We start from the raw sequence: 13,967 nt of genomic DNA, 5'->3' as shown, positions 1-13,967 counted from the left end.
TATCATCGGCGTATGCCAGGAGCTGTACACTCTTGTAGAAGATTGTACCTTCTCGGTTTAGCTCTGCAGCTCTTATAATTTTTTCCAGCATCAGGTTAAAGAAGTCGCACGATAGTGAGTCACCTTGTCTGAAACCTCGTTTGGTATCGAACGGCTCGGAGAGGTCCTTCCCAATCATGACGGAGATTTTGGTGTTGCTCAACGTCAATTTACACAACCGTATTAGTTTTGCGGGGATACCAAATTCAGACATCGCGGCGTAGAGGCAACTCCTTTTCGTGCTGTAGAAAGCAGCTTTAAAATCGACAACAAGGTGGTGTGTGTCGATCCTTTTTTCACGGGTCTTCTCCAAAATTTGGCGCATGGTGAATATCTGGTCAGTTGTCGATTTTCCAGGTCTAAAGCCACACTGATAAGGTCCAATCAGTTTGTTGACGGTGGGCTTTAGTCTTTCACACAGTACGCTCGATAGAACCTTGTATGCGATATTTAGGAGGCTGATCCCACGGTAATCGGCGCAGATTGTGGGATCTCCCATTGAAAGCACAAAAAAGCGGGATATACGCCTAAATGTATGCTAAGAGTCACGCTGCATTTGCAACCATTGAAACCATTTTTCAGTTCGTTCCGCAACCTGCAAATATTTCCCGCACTCACACACAATGCACTCATTAGCATTTACGGAATATAGACACCCACTATGCAAAAGGTATCTAAATAATGCTAATATGCCTATATGTATACTACATTTTTTATTTTAGCTTATACATTCTATGATTTCAACGAATTATTGAGACCTGTAAATATGAACAAACACAAATTAAAAACGTTTGTAACATTCAACGGCAGCAACGCATTTGGCAATTTGCATCGAAATTTCAGCATGTTCTACACAAAGACACACAAATGAATGTGTCCATTGCATACTATCAGGCGCATTTACATGCACTGCGCTGGTTTATAAAAATTTTACACGCTCTGTCCGCAATTTATGCCATAATTTTCGCGAAATATTTTACACCAGCTTTTTGTTGCATGCTTTTAGGCGCCATGCGTTTCCCATTGCAATCAACTCGCATTTTATGGTAAATTATTTCGCTGTTTTCCACCACTTTCGAGTCCGCCAATTTTCTTGCATCAACAGTCAGCGCTGCTGCTCAACGTTTTCGCCACCAATAATCACCGCTATGGCAGCTGCTTCTTGCTTGCCGCATCAGTTAACATGCGCTCACAAGTATGCTATTCGGTACGCACGGTAAACGTTCATATTTCCATTATGGATGCACGTTGTCAAGCAACTGAGTGCATTTTACATGCTGTCTGTAGCTGTAGTTGCTAGGAAGGAGCTGCCATTGTTTGTTTGGTACTCGATGGTGTGTTACATTTTCGCTTCGATTCTTCGGCTGGCTGTGTTGAAGGCATTGCGCCTGCACGATAATAGGCTACAATCGGATGCATACAAAAGTGGCTATTGTTTGCTGTTGCACACTTTTAGGGGCCGTCTGAGTCGTATTGTTATGCGCCGTATTTCTTTCGCCTTTATGAAAGGGCGTTGCCACGTGATGTGTATTCAAACTTTTATTTATTTTATTGCTTTAGTTCTACTTTATGCGAAACGTGAATTTGAGTACAGAAATATAATATTATTTATACGGAAGCTTGTATAACTGCTAGAGTAAGAGCAGAGTTGGTGTTTATTAAAATTTTACTTTACATAGCGGAGTAGTAAATGCAAGGGACTAACTGTAAAATTCGTTAAATAATTCTTTCCCCACTATTTTGCAATGTCCGTAGTTAGCTGACATAGCGTGCTCTTTAGATATGAGGAAATGGTTGATATCTCCCTATTTATTTAGGGAAATGCGGGTTGGGCATATGCTCTAACTCTCCTGCATATTTTCGTTTAACCATTGTCGGCGCTGAGCTATTTCCTATTTGGTTGTGTTTCTATTTTTAATATTCCCACAAATACATTCAATCCCGAAATAGTCGGTATTCGACGATGTTAAAAGAACATTTTTCGGGCGTTTCAGGATAATGACTGGATTTGATTGGAGAGATCATTTTGTGACCCTACGCGAGCTTCTGATTAAAATTAAAAGGGAAAAGTAGAAAGTTGGAAAATCAGGATCATTAAACTACAGTATCGCATTTATGAGATTCATCTGTGAGATCTCTGCCCTACAGAATACACATGCTTCGGGATTTCTCAGCCAAATACCAACGCCAGTAAAACGAGAATGTAAAAGTGAAACAAAGCCGAAGAGTAAAACAAGCAGAACAAAGCAAAAAACAAAAGACACAAAAAAGGAAGTGTGTTGAAGATTATGCGGCCCATTGTTGACTTTGCTAACAGTGGAATTGCTGCAACAGCTGTTTTTTGCAATGCTGAGTGCTTTTTGCGTTTGTTTTCTTTATTGCACGCTGCTTTGTTTTGTGTTGCTTCCTCGTGCTCTTGAAAAAGCAAAAACAAAATGGATGAACACGCAAATCACTGCTTACAACTTAAGCAACGCAACGACAAATGGAACAACACAGTGAAACAACTCGACGAGTAAGCAAATCGCTGGCCCAACAACAACTGTCAGCTGTCAGTTGGAAAAAGTAAAACACACACCTCCATGTAACACTCTTTAATCTGCCGGGCATTTAAGTCACACAAGCTGAATGTAAGTCAAAAAGGATGCAAAAAGGCGAGAAATAGCTGTGTGGCATGAAAATTAAAGTGCTGTCGATGCTGTTACGAACGAGTGTGCATATGTATGTGTGTAGTAAAAGGAGGAAGTATAGCCATTGATATAGCGAGATAGCTGGGAGATTACTACCTTCCGGTACCTTTTTAGGATGCCTTTTAGCAACAAAAGCAAATAAGAACAACAAAAAAACATTCCTGTCTAATCAGTCCACAGTTGAGACTGAGTGAGTGTGGTGCCACACTCCTCACAACACTGGTCATGGCGGCGGTGGGTGGAATTAATCTGTGTGCATAGCATAATCTTCGCTTCAGGCTATCCGTAGGATTTTATAATGCCATGATTTTCCACGTACACGATTTTGTTTTTGTTTTGTATTTTTTTAAACAAAATATAATGCTGCTATCTGCTAATCTGCGCCGCGATTAGCAAGCATTTGCCGGTAAATTATTAACCAAGAATTATATAAAGGCAGAAGGATATTGCTTACTGCAGAGCGGAAAAAAATTATAATATGAACGGAAGTGTTAACTTTTTATGTAAAAGTTGGAATATGGCTTCAAAAGCATAACTAGAACTTAGGTTGGTTTTCCGACAGTCAGCACGTCGTGTAACTGGAGTTCACCAAGATGCTGCTGTTTGTATTTAACAATTACCAACAGCCATCTCACATTGTCAATTGAACTCATTATTTGTTCATCACAATAATATTGGAACTTAGCTGAGGAAGTCGTTTATCATTTTCAATGTTTTACAGACGATCGTCAGAATGAAATAAATGCCCTCGATTTGCGAGCACATTATGGGATGGATCGTCGAACTAAGGCCGGTATAGAGAGATGGTGTTTTCCCATAAATCAGTTAAGTAAACAGAACACATTCTGCAGCTTAAAGCAATTTTTGTACTTGTAATAGTAAACTGATGAAGATCTATTGAACCATATTGCTATTCTTTCAGTTCTTTATTGATCGCTAGAATTAAGCTACAACGAGCATTAACTTGAGAACTTAGTACAGCTTCCTTTTCATCAATGTTGACTCGTTGTCCCATTAAGTTCCTTTGGTTCCTTCTATTTCATGAAAACACATTTCACATCGTATATTAGATCACATATCAAAAAAGTTCATGTTTATCTACTCAGAACCAATGTAATTTTGTGTCCATATTTTATACCAAATCATAATCGTATTAATATAACAGCTAGAACTCTACTCATTGCTCCTTTCAATACTGCACCAGACAAAATGAGCTCAAATAATTAGAAACGTTAAGGGAATGATGACGAATGTTCTTTTAAATGAAGCGCTTAAATGAAATCAACTGAAATTAGGACACATTCGCCACCATTGAAGGATTAAACGTGAGTCATTAGACGAACAAATTGTAAGTAAAATGCACATAAACACAAACAAATTGTAAAGCAAGAGGAAATGATCACACACACAAACAAAAAACCATATAAATGTATGGCAAAACTGGTAACGAAGCCAATTAAGCGCAATGCTGGGGAAAGCGCGCAACATTGCTAACGAAATGAAAAGCGGAAGATGAAAAGGCGACTCTTTGCCGCCCCACGCTTTAATTTAATGGAAACTTATGACATGCTCATTAGGTCGACGCGCAATTTGGGAAATTAGAAAATGCCCGAAAAATGACAGCTGTCAATGGGCGAGTATAAAAACTACTCAAGATTCTGCACTGCACTGCAGAAAAGGTTCCTTACTCCACCAATACACACATTTACTCCTTTGTTGATTTCAAAAGGCGTTGAGCTATTTCCACCAATCTCTTGTTGTTGTTGTTGAAGAAAGCAAGCACGTCGCTCTGTGTTGTTAATGAAAGAAAGAAATGGGAAAAATTAAAGATGGAATTTGAGTCGAAAAAGTGGCAAAAATAAGTGGAGGCGCTTTAACAAAAACCATGCACAGGAAGTAATGAAGTAATAAGAATGCGAAGTTGAGTTACAGGGCAACCACACACATACACAAAAAAAAACACGCATATGTATGTATTTCTGAGCACAACTGCGCCTACATAGAAACCAGTGCTTTTTCAATTGTAGGCGCTTTTGAAGCATAAAGTACGACTCTAATGAAAGTACTTACTCACAAAGCGCAGCGCCTCAACAAAGAAATCACGGCGTAAGATAGGAACCTCAACAACAACAATAAAGAGCAGACAAGTAAGTAATTGAGGAAATGCTGAAGAAAAGGCGTAAATGAGCGCATAAGTAGCAATAACACTAATGATGGCATATTTTCTATGGAGTCGAGTGGGAATGAAAGGAAAATGTTTTGAAAGAATGATGATATCTGTGGGTATTTCCTTTTCAGAGAGAGACATATATATAGATGAAGATTTGTAAAATTAAAATTTCATAATAATTATTCGTTAACGAAGAATATAAGCACTGATTAAGCAAATACTTGCAAGTAGTATCGAGACATTTGGCATTTATTATTATTATTTGGCTATTAAAAAAAATCCATACTAATTTAGAGAATACACTAGGAGCGCGACAATCCCAGCTGCTCTGCAATTCTTCCAAAAATTCTTCCAGAAATATAAAATGTTAAACAATAAACTTGCAACTTCATTTGCAACTTGTGGCATGTAAAATCCGAGCAACACTCCAAATGGGTGAGGAAATAATGCAGAGGTTAAGCTTGTTGCCAACGTGCAACCAATTTGTTAACCCAAAGGCGCAGGGTGGAAGTAAAAATTATAAGGAAAAAATGAAAATTTCTGCAAGGCACGAGTTAAATCTCCGGGCGAAAGGTTGCGTAGCACACTTAACCCCGCCTCAACAAGCTTGACAGCCACAAATTGGCGTGAAAGGTAGGATTTTCCGGTGCGCTTAATGCGTAGTGGGGGGCGGGGGGAAATAATTTCGACAATGCAGTCGGATTTCGGGTGCTTACAGCATTATATTTTGTTGATGTTATTAAATTGCGAATAAGATTTGCTTTGTTGCAACATTGTATGGCAGCTATTAGAGGCAATTTGTAAAACGCACGCAGAGAGTTGTGGCAGCTGGAGAAGAATGGAGAAAGGCACTTAAAGTGCAGCCTTTTGGCTTGGCTTTTAACCTGTTTACTTTATGCTGCACTTACACATACATATACACAAATGCGTGTGTGTGTGTGTATGCATGTTGTTGTTTATATTTAAGTTTGTAAGGGCGTACACTCTCTTCACTGGATTTACTTCACATTTTACCATTAAGCTGTGTTTGTACTTAAATGTAAATTTTTCTAAAGGCACTACCACGCCATGCCAACTCCCCAAATGCATATTTTCCATTTTTTCCTTTATTCGGCCCACCTTTGTGCCAGCGAACGGCTTGAGTTACGCAGGAAACGAAGTTCTACAGGAATTGTGCTATTTACCTGACTGCTTCTATGTACGAGTATGTTTTTTATGGAAGTACGGAGAAAAGAGTGCATTTACGTTAGGGCATATGCGCTCACAGCAAACCGTTAGCTTTGTGCCCGGTTACGGCAATGCTTTCTATTCAATGTGTTTACTCTAAAAGCTCGCTTTATGCGTTCCTCACCTTTGTTGTTGTTGTCGCTGCTGTACTTTCATGAGATATTTGCGTTATTTTTTTGAATATTTGTTTGTTTCTGGTACGTCCTGATGTACTTTTTATATGTAGGTGTGCGTCAGCTGCTTTCTAATCGAACAAAGGCATGCGAGTTTACGACTTTCGCAATTTATTTTCTTGGAAGCACTATTGTTGTTGTTGAGTTGTCTTACAGTTGGAGATCTGCAAAGAAAGCAATGGAAATGTATGTTGAAACATTGTGTAGACTCTGATAAAGTAAACATATGCGTGAAATACTTAAATGCAATACTGTTTTTCAGGCTGCCAAAATCACCCATGATTAAGAAAGCAAATATTCTATTCTAAGAAGCATAATTCTAGAGGTAAGTTTTAATTTGAAATTCTGGTGGGGGGTTTGGGCATTAATATGCTTTATAGCAGGCAATAGCATATATGCTAACATATATGATATGCTCTTTCATGGGTTGAGGCCGAGTCATACACAATAAGATGATCACGAATATTTACCCAGTGTCATCATTTTCTATCAAGCTGTGAGTATTTATTTTTTTTTTACACTCAAATAAATATTTGATGACACCTGCACGAAAGCAATTCAAATACTTGCAGAATAAAATAAAATAAATTGTTTATTTAGCAAACTTTTCACTACAATTTTTTTTTGATCTCATTGGAAGCAACAACCGCGCCGTTTGTTCTGCTTTTTCGCGCATGGATAAGGAAGCGAAGCGAATGAGTCTGGAGGTGAATGAGGACAAGACGAAATATCTTCTGTCATCAAGCAAACAGTCCGCGCATTCGAGTCTTGTCTCCCACGTCACTGTTGACAGTCATAACTTCGAAGTCGTAGATAATTTCGTATACCTGGGAACCAATATCAACAACACCAACAATGTCAGCCTCGAAATCCAACGCAGAATCACTCTTGCCAACAGCTGCTACTATGGACTGAGTAGGCAATTGAAAAGTAAAGTCCTCTCTCGACGAACAAAAACCAAACTCTACAAGTCTCTCATCATTCCCGTCCTACTTTACGGTGCAGAAGCTTGGACGATGTCAACATCAGATGAGACAACACTAGGAGTATTCGAGAGGAAAATTTTGCGCAAGATTTATGGTCCTCAGTACATTGGCAACGGTGAATACCGCAGACGATGGAACGATGAGTTGTACGATTTATAGGACGACATTGACATAGTTCAGCGAATAAAAAGACAGTGGCTACGCTGGGTAGGTCATGTTGTCCGAATGGACGAAAAGAGTTCAGCTCTGAAAATGTTCGATCCAGTACCCACCGGAGGAAGCCGAGGAAGGGGAAGGCCTCCACTCCGTTGGAGGGACCAGGTGGAGAGCGACCTGGTTACACTTGGGATCTTCAACTGGCGCCGAACTGTGAGAGGAAGAGAGGAGTGGCGCGCTATCATCGATTCGGTTATAACAGGCTAAACGGTTCAACGCCAATCACATACATACATAAAGCTAATTCTTTGTTACTGCTCATAATTATGCACAAAAGTTACAGTTATTGTTCACAATTTATAATAGTTTATCTTTAATAAAATATTTTTTTATTAAATAATTTAATTATACTCTCGCAACAAATGTTGCTAAAGAGAGTATTATAGTTTTGTTCACATAACGGTTGTTTGTAACACCCAAAACTAAACGAGTTAGATATAGGGTTATATATACCAAAGTGATCAGGGTGAAGAGTGGAGTTCAAATCCGAATGTCTGTCTGTCCGTCCGTTCGTCCGTCCGTCTGTGCAAGCTGTAACTTGAAAATGGCGAAAACCGAAAACACATAAATTGCCATAACTAATCCATAAATAAAGCTATGAAAATAAAATTTGGTATGAAGGATTGCACTATGAAGGGGCATATTTGGATGTATTTTTTTTGGGAAGTGGGCGTCGCCCCGCCCCCTACTAAGTTTTGTGTATATATCTCGCAAACCAATAGAGCTATATAAACCAAACTTTCTGCAGTCGTTTTTTTTTAGCCACTTCCTAATGCAGTCCAAAAATGAAAGAAATCGGATCATAACCACGCCCACCTCCCATACAAAGGTTAGGTTGAAAATTACTAAAAGTGGGTTAACTCACTAACGAAAAACGTCAGAAACACTAAATTTCACATAAGGAATGGAAGATGGAAGTCGCACTCAGATTTTTTTAGAAAATGGGCGTGGCGTCGCCTACTTATGGGTCCAAAACCATATCTACCATATCATAACTACTCGACCGATTTCAATGAAATTCGGTATATAATATTTTCTCGACACCCTGATAACACGGACAAAAATGGGCGAAATCGGTTCGCAACCACGACTACTTTCCTTATAACTCAATTTTGAATTCCATCTGATTCGTTCACTTTATAATGTAAACATAAGGAATCAATGAAGATAGCGGAATAAAACTTTAAACAAATAGTACATATCATCACTGGCTTCACTTGTGAAAAAATTGTCGAAAACGGACCATGACTTTTCAAGGCCCCAGATATCGAACATGTCCAACTCAGCGCCTAAGGTTAAATTTTAACCGAAAATATGGGTAAATCTCTCAGATAATTTAATGTAATTCAGAGGAAATTATTTTCTTCGAATAGTGTGTCTCTGTTCCAAAAATAGTCTTGGATATAGTGTACCTTGCTGGTGAAAATAAATGAAATCGGTGGTTCAGGAATTATCTCAGCCCTCATATACTATATGAGACGATTTTCGTTTTTCTATTGGACTTTATGCTGAATTTATGGGTAAATTTGTATGTTATTTTAATAAAATTTCTTCAATAAATTGCGAGAGTATAAAATGTTCGGTTGCACCCGAACTTAGCCTTTCCTTACTTGTTTTTATTAAATTACTTAATTTCTTTATAAATTAATTTCCAATAATTAATTTCACTTAAATCCTTGTTCTGTGGAATTGTAGTAGCATTCCTGAACGAAATTGTACAAGCACGCTGCAATGAAAACGCATAACAATGCGAATGCAACGCCGCTTAAACATTTTTACATATTTTTATTAACAAACAAAAAATGCCTTTTCATAAGAATTTATTGCAGAAAAAATGCAGAAAAAATGTGCAATACAAGCTGAAAAAATCAACTTTTCTACCCAGCAACTTCATTAATGCTCTCGGTTTTTGTGAAACACAGTTTATCGCTTGATTACATTTATGTTGCACAAGTGCAAAAATATTTCTGTTCAAGTATGAAATATAACTTTTATGCATTACATATTCAATATACATGCATTCATGTAGTTGTGTTCGCTTTTGAACCTGCAATTGATTACTTTACTATAGAAGAAGTTTTTAAATTGCATTCATATTTGTTGCAAGTATGCACACGCGGCTACAGTTTTATTATTTATAGTTTTCAATGTATACATTTCGTGTACGTTCATAAAAACATCCATATGTGAGTCAATATGCATGCGTATGTAACGGATAGCAATAACTTTTGCAGATAACAAGTGCATAACTTTTTTCTCGCATGCTATATATTTTTCTCACTTTATTCAAAGCAATTCGACGCTCAAAGGATATGCTGGTATCCTTGATTATGATATCAAACAAAGCAACTTGTAATCGACAAACCGAGCCAACATTGTTTTTTAGAAATTAAAATGAGAGGCGGCTCACTCATTATGGTGGTACAGATTTTAATTGGCAGCAAATCAAAAGCAGGTCTATCAAATAGCAAGTGTGAGAAAAAGGCGAAAGTTTAATAATATGTGCATAAAAAAGTTTCGATTTCCTTTTCCTTTCTTACTTTCGGTTTTACTTTCACGTTCACTTTTGCCTTTGACATCACTTTATGGTTGGTTAGTTGGTTGGCTGCAAACTGTTTATAAACGAGTTGGCGTCAAAGAAAAGTGTCAGCAGTTGCAACAACAAAGTGAAAGGTGCCAAGGTAAAAGCAAACGTGCGAAAATACACAGGACATGACCAGTACATTTAATGCCAAGAGGGAAACATAGCGAAAGTAGGTAAGGCAACTGCAGTGAAGGTGACATGTAGTGGTTAATGCAAATACATACATACCCATATACGAGTATTGCATTTGAAACTTCAGTCACAGCAGCTCATATTTATTTTGAAATTATTTCAAAGCAAGCCAATTTGGCTGTCAGTTTCCTCATGGACTTTCGTACTATGCCGACAGAGTTGAGCGGTACAATGCCCACATGAGTATTGCCACGTACAATATGCTAAAGCTAATGGAATATTTTAATATGAAATCAAACAAGTAAGGAAGGACTAAGTTCGGGTGTAACCGAACATTTTATACTCTCGCAATTTAATAATGTAATTTTATAAAGATAACACAAGTTGACCCATATATTTGGTATAAAGTTCAATAGAATAACGAAAATCATCATATATAGTATATGGGGACTGAGGTAATTCCTAAGCCGATTTCACTTGTTTTCACCACCAAGATACAATGTATCGAAGACTATACGCTCACTTAATTTAATATTACTTATAATTAGGTATATAGGGTCTGGGGGAAGTTATGACCCGATTTTTACCATTTCAGGTACAGAGAGAAACTGTTATAAGAAAAAAATTCAGAGGGAATGAATTACATTAAAATATCTGAGGGATTTACCTATATTTTCGGTGAAAAATTAACCTTAGGCACTGAGTTCTTCATGTTCGATATCAGGGGCCTTGAAAAGTCATGGTCCGATTTTGACAATTTTTCAACAAGTGATGTCACAGCTCAAATACAGTATTTGTGTAAAGTTTTATTCCGCTAGCTTCATTGGTTCCTTATGAATACATTATAAAAAAATAAACGAATCAGATGGAATTCAAAATTGAGTTATATGGGAAGTAGACGTAGTTGTGAACCGATTTCGCCCATATTCCACCCGTGTCATCAGGGTGTCAAGAAAGTGTTATATACCGAATTTCATTGAAATCGGTCGAATAGTTCTTGAGATATGGTTTTTGACCCATAAGTGGGCGACGCCACGACCATTTTCCATTTTGTAAACAAATCTCAGTGCAGCTTCCCTCTGCCATTTCTTATGCAAAATTTGGTGTTTCTGACGTTTTTCTTTAGGGAGTTAACCCACTTTTAGTAATTTTCAACCTAACCTTTGTATGGGAGGTGGGCGTGGTTATTATCCGATTTCTTTCATTTTTGGACTGTATAAGGAAATGGCTAAAAGAAACGACTGCAGAAAGTTTGATTATATAGCTTTATTGGTTTGCGAGTTATATACAAAAAACCTATTTGGGGGCGGGGTCACGCCCACTTTTCCAAAAAAATTACATCCAAATGTGCCCCTCCCTAATGGGATCCTATGTTCCAAATTTCATTTTCATAACTTTATTTGTAGTTTTGTTATGACACTGTATAGGTTTTCGGTTTTCGCCATTTTGTGTGCGTGGCAGTGGACCGATTTTGCTTCGAAAGCAACCCCCTCAGGGTGCCAAGGAATATTTGTTCCAAGTTTCATAAAGATATTTTCATTTTTACTCAAGTTATTGCTTGTACGGACAGATAGACATACGGACGGACAGTCATCCGGATTTCAACTCCACTCGTTATCCTGATCATTTATATATATATAACCTCATATTTAACTCTTTTATTTCTCGGTGACACAAACAACCGTTATGTGAACAAAACTATAATACTCTGTGCAACATGTTGCGAGAGTATAAAAATAATAATGAAGAAAGTTAATAAAGTGTCAAAATGTGGTGAGCACTGAGTGCAACGCTGGTGTTTTAAAGAACAATAATATATAATAAAAAGGTCTTTAGAGCTATTTTAGATATTTTTACACATTTAGAAATTTCTCTGAATTCACCGAATGTCCCTGTTAATCGCTTAACGCAATCATTTACGAAGTCAGCAAAGGGTCAGTTAAGTTAAGGCAACATATAATTAATTTTGAAAAGTAAATGCTGCTGCGCATGCGCATTGTTGCACACAAGCGCTTTGTGAATGCTGTTGAATGCGTTTCTGTGGCACATTAATTAAAAACTACCCCACAACGGTTGACCGTAGCATTGTAGTGTGTTGCATGCAGCCGGCATGCATTAACGGTACACTGTGTACGCTACAAACACACACATTGCCGAATGGTCAGCAGTACGTGAGACACGCAACAATGCAGGCGGTCTTTATACGCATCATGTGGTGTATCGGGAAGTAGATGCCAGTCAGTTGAGGAAGAAAAACTGAAACACTATACAATTAACATCACTTAAGGCAGCACAGCAACACTTTAATGCTCCAGTTGAAATTTCACATCAATTCAATTTATTTTATGACAACGCGAAAATTAATTTCCTCAAAGAAAATTATTATTACTATTCTTTTTGATGGCAACAGCGCGATAGTGAATTGAAATGGCGGCCATTAAAATGTCACCCGTGGATGTGTTTATCATCGGGTTGCTGGTTTTTATGAATTCTATCATTAAATTGGTTAGTTTTTTGTGTGCGTCGTCATTTGTTTTCCTTTTGTCAGCAACAAATTAATTTTATGTGCGTTTGGCGGCTGTCCTTTGTAGCATCAAGTCGCAGCGCTGCGTTCGCATTGCATGACATGCCAACATTATTTCGTGCGGTAACCGTATAAAATTGTTGTAGCACGGTTGAAATGTCAACGCCGTCGTTGTTATTGCAGTTATCGCTGGCAGTGTGATACTTTCATAAACATTTTTTTTAATTTTTTTTGTACAACTGTCAGCATTGTGGTTATTGCATCAAGTATCACTTACAATCACCGCAGTCATATTTGCCGTTATTCTATTATTAAAGTCCAGCGCTCTATTTATAATGCTATGTTGTTGTTTGATTCGATAGTTTTTTTTTTGAATTTATATTTAAATTTTAATTAAAATAAATTGTTTCAGGTAACTTTTTTGAAATTTCAATAATATACACGGTTTATTTTTAATTATTTAATGTTTAAAAAGGTGGCAATTCTGCTACATAAAGCATTAATTTTTTTATGTTTTGATATAGTCAAAAATGCGTTTATGTTTTGCCCAAGAGGAACCTAATTATCTCAATGTGGCATATATACATGCACACTAAATATATTTTCAAAAAGTTTTTGTTCGAAAGGTTGGCAGCTCTACGCAACAGATGTTTCAGAAACTTGATTTGAGAATATGAATTCTCTAAATCACAATGTGCCATTTAGTTATAAAAATAAAAACTCAAAAATATGTTGCAAACCCTTTTTTAGAGACTTTGTCAAATAGTACTAAAAACTACTGGAGTTTCCTGCATGTAGTTTAACGTTCATGATATGCATGTGTATATAAGTGTATGTATGAGTGTATATTCCAAACCGCTTAATCGTCTACACCTCCCTTTATAGGCGTCTGCAACTGTGACACGTTGCAGTCAAAGTTAAATGATTAATTAAGGTATCATCAACACACAAAGCCGTTGGACACACTGCAAATAGCTTGGCGACAGACACGTGCATACTTATACACATTCATTCATGAGAATCGCATAGCATGCCAGCCACCTCGGCATCGCACAGACGAATGCTGTTGCACTTATATATGTATCTTATACTTATGTGTACGAACGTATGGATGTATGTATTTGTATGCTTGCGGTTTTCATGGGTCATGGCCACTTAGCCACGTTAGTTCACAATTCTGCAAACAGTGTTACCAGCTAACGGTTTTTGTCTCAAATATGAAGGAT

General features: G+C 37.5%; 1 protein-coding gene across 3 annotated transcripts in view; it reads right to left on the bottom strand.

The window, feature by feature from the left end:
- LOC105208452 (furin-like protease 1) overlaps nucleotides 1-13,967 on the bottom strand; it is a 307,454-nt gene that overhangs the window by 149,131 nt on the left and 144,356 nt on the right. For 2 of the 3 annotated variants that reach the window (XM_054225764.1, XM_029037878.2), the window contains one exon: nucleotides 6,251-6,463. The exons of the other annotated variant lie outside the window; for it this stretch is intronic. The gene's annotated coding sequence lies outside the window, so the exon portion shown is untranslated. The remainder of the gene's footprint in view (nucleotides 1-6,250; nucleotides 6,464-13,967) is intronic. 3 annotated transcript variants of the gene reach the window in all.

This window comes from Zeugodacus cucurbitae, chromosome 2 (genome assembly GCF_028554725.1).
Source record: "Zeugodacus cucurbitae isolate PBARC_wt_2022May chromosome 2, idZeuCucr1.2, whole genome shotgun sequence".
Lineage (NCBI taxonomy): Eukaryota > Metazoa > Arthropoda > Insecta > Diptera > Tephritidae > Zeugodacus > Zeugodacus cucurbitae.
The sequence above is the reverse complement of the archived record's forward strand: the minus strand, read 5'-3'. Positions and strand labels throughout refer to the sequence as shown.